Below are 4,101 nucleotides of genomic sequence, written 5' to 3'. Positions count from 1 at the left end.
TTGTTAAATATAAAAACAAAATATATATTGTGGGTCCAGACGCTCCAGACGCTACATATGTCTATAGTACTGTGGCTATTGCTATAGGTTTTTGATGTGTTAGCAAGTAGCCTTAAACTGAGGAGGCAGAGAGCCGAGCAGTACCATATTCTTTGTTTTACTTTTTGTTGTGGGGACCAATAAAGAGGTTTACCCGCCACCCCTGACTTCCTCGTCCTTCTTCCGAACTACGAACTATATTACAGTGGGTTACTATAGCACCTACCTAATGTTGGGTTATTTTAACCCAATGGATTGGGTAGTAAGTTAGTAACCCAATGCATTGGGTTATAAAATAACTAATTTGTTGGGTTATTTGGCCAAAATGTTGCTTTAACCATTTGGGTATTATTATTATTAGTAGTAGAAGTATTATTAGTATTAGTATTGCTATGTAAATAATAATATACAGCATAGTGAAGACGCAGTTTATTACTTTTGTTTTTGAAGGGAATGCGCCCCCGATCTACCTAAATATGTAGATCTATGTTCACGCGAATTATTTGTGATCCAGCTTCACCTACAGAAGAAGTGAGTTTAAGGTTTTTAATGAATCTTTGCAAATGCCTTTCCTAATAATGTGCTAATTAGCCAGTTTCACGATGAATGCAGCTTATGTAAACAGTCCCTCAGAGAGTGGCTCAGAAGAGAGGGGCGGGGTCAGCAGAGCTCATTAACATTTAAAGGAAAATGCTACGTGTGGGGGAGGTTTAGGAGTTAGCATTTTTTGTAGGATAGTGTAGGAAATCATCACTTTAATTGACACAACCAATAAAATCTTTAGAATCAGCTGTGGGGCGGAGTTTGCACTGAAGTGGATTGGGGGGAAAAATTGCGCATGCATGTCATGTGCCTGTCTGTCAATGGGAGGAAGCCACGCGCTATTTTGGAGCTCCCACCCCGTTTTGGAGTTCCCGCCCCCATTTGGAGATCTCAGGGCTGCAGTTATACCCTTCTCAGAATTGCCAGATGGCCAATCCGTCCCGGGAAGTTGTAAAAGTAAACAAGCTCATTGGCCCACATGTAAATGCTTTACCGGACCGACACAATTGAACTCTCTGTGGTGAACTCAAACAGCACAGGGAAATAAGGAAGTAAGCAATAAGGACCATTAGCAAGAAAGGCCGATCGCGGGGACTGCAGCTCAAAGAGTGACAGGAAATAATAGCATTCTTGTGAAATGTAGGCTTCTATTTTTAAAGTCTGATTGGATACGTGTTGACCGAGCTTCCTACATCACAGATGGAATCAGAGGGCCAGAATAACCTTCCATATCAATGATTAGATTACGTCAAACAGCGGATACAGGTGAAATGTCAGTGTGCCACACAGCCCCCGTGCATTGCTTCTCTCTAGAGGCTGTGTTCTGATTAAATTAGCCTAATGTGGGAAGTTGCTAATCCGAGCCAACCCAGGATTAAGCCTGCAGGACATGAGAGTACATGGGAGAATGTGTGTTTGAGTGTGGGCTGCTGAGTGGGTGGTGGATAACGAGGGTTTGCGGAGAACAAATAAACCTTGCAGAACATGAGGCTAACAAAGATACTCCTGTAATTACGTTTTGTCTTAATTCATCATGTGATGTAAAAATTAACTGAAATGTGTATTAATAACAATCAGTGCACATTTAATTTGCTTTGGAATTTGGCTGATGTGTTGGGTGAATTCTGTAGTGCTCACTCTCGGTTTCCATAAAGAAGTGCTTACGTGAACTTTTTCATAATGTGGCCAAACACTGCAGGGGGCTACTTATGCAAGACTATACAAATGCGATATGCCTACAAAGCTACTAATGCCTGGAACAAAAGATGCAATATTGTGATTATATATATATAATACCTGCCTCAGTGGGCTCGTGATTAGCAGAGGATTAAACACTTTAAAATAATGAAAAGGCTGTTATTTGCATCACGTAGGTTAAGTATGTCATAATTTATACAACAGTTATTTTCGGTCCTCAACTCTGATTGGCTGAGTGGCTCGGTATGTGGATCGAATCGAATCTCATTGGTTAATCACAGATCACTGGTCGGATATTTCTTAATATTCGCGTAGCGTCTCGTATTGAGGAATCACGTTGTTTTTGTTGGTCTTTCTTTCTTACGAACGCAAATGTCACCATCATGCGTCTCAGTAATCGCGACGATAGTGGAAAATCGCAATAAAGGTAATAATGTTCGTCTTGTATCTTGGTCAATTGTTTAGTACATTATAATGGACTTTTTAGCGGAAGCATTAAGATACAGGTATTTCAATATTTCATGTCGATCTATTTATTTATTTGGTTGAGTAAGCTTGATAGTGTACAGTTAAAAGTCAATGTCGCAAATACGAATTACCAAATCAGCATATTACAATGATTTATGAAGGATCATGTGACAATCAAGACTGGAGTATGGTTGCTGAAAATCCAGCTTTTTTTAATCACAGGAATACATTTTATTGTAAAATATATTGAAGTAGAAAACATCCATTTTAAAAGGCAATAATATTTCACATTACCACTATTTTACTGTATTTTTGATCAAATAAATGAAATGCAGCCTTGGTAAGCATAAGAGACCAAAAACATTTTAAAAAATCTTACAAACCCCAAACTTCTGAATGGTAGTCAAAAATCTCCCACGCTCTGTAAAAGCAAACACACCTGCAAAGTTTGTTGTCTTCTCGCTTCGTAACCTTTTCACGTGAATTAGGTGGAGGTGTAAATGATTCTTGTGTAATTTTTGCATTACCACAGTACTTATTTATTCCCACTTCCTGTTGACAGACCTATGAGCCACGGCCCTACGCATTGGCAGGCGTGTCCTAATGCTTCCCTCTCTCTTTCAACAAAAGAGTCAGGGTAAACAACAATCGGGAAGGGGCTGACGGATACAGACTGTTGACAATTTCTCAAACATGAAAATGGGAACGGGAATGACTTTGATGGTTTGGTTCATATGTCCCACACATGTCTCACACATTTGAATGCACATAAAGATACTGATGTGACACTTCAAATCCTTCACATCCACCCTTTCCATTTAAAGACGTTCTTGCATGAATAAGGCTAATTGATTCATTGAATGCTGTTTAATTGGCAAGAGCAAAAAACCTCTTCAACCTAATTCCCTTTAGGGTGGGAAAGCAGCTAAATCTTCTTACAACACATTGTGTCAGCTTATTAGAAGCACTGCACAAAGACTTTATTATTCATCTACAATTTGTAAATCAGTTTCAGGTTTACAGCCTCCAACTTGCCGCATCACTGCTTTGAAAAGGTGATGAGGGAAGGTGTTTATGGGAGTATACGGCACATATTTCAGTATTGTAGTATACCAGTTAGGTATAAAGTTATAACTGCATCATTATTATGTCATGACTGATAATAACATTTTATGCAAAATAAAAAAAATACAGTTGGCTACATAAAATTACGCTAGGCCATGTAAACTCCTCCTCATTTACTTAAAGTGAAATATAGTTGTCCTATATTTTAGTTTTGCCCTAGGGTGGAGTTTATCGGTTTAAACTAGTATTTTTTTTTTCTAATTCTCAAATTATTTGCTTATATAACACGCCAACATTTATATCTTAAAATATTGCAGTATTTCATCAATATTTCTCATCTTTAACATTTCTGCTGCTATATTGAAGTGGCGTCACAAACTTCCTGAGATTAGAATTCCACGTAAGTTTGTTGTTTACCATAGACTTCTCTTGTATCCAAGCGATGTGTTTTCCTTGACTGGTTGCCCAGTAACCTCTTTATGACGTCAGGACATAGTTACGCCCCTCCTAAATCAAAGGCTACTCCACGTTAACATCTTTTAAGGTGGCTCAGATCTTATATTTTGACTGAACATGTGTTTTTCCAACCAAATGAAGCTTGTTTACACTCTTAGATTTCATCTGAGTGAAACTTCAGTCAGAAATTCATACAATTTTCCGAAACCTCCATAAAGAATCAAATAAAGCATGTGATTTAAGGCCTCCACCTTAAATCACATGCTGACATGGCAAGAAGCAAAGTCTCCACCCATTCTGTGAGCAGCTTTGTAAAGAGGTGTTATACTTCAA

This window comes from Sinocyclocheilus rhinocerous, unplaced genomic scaffold (assembly GCF_001515625.1).
Source record: "Sinocyclocheilus rhinocerous isolate Xijiao unplaced genomic scaffold, SAMN03320098_v1.1 scaffold1238, whole genome shotgun sequence".
Lineage (NCBI taxonomy): Eukaryota > Metazoa > Chordata > Actinopteri > Cypriniformes > Cyprinidae > Sinocyclocheilus > Sinocyclocheilus rhinocerous.
The sequence above is the reverse complement of the archived record's forward strand: the minus strand, read 5'-3'. Positions refer to the sequence as shown.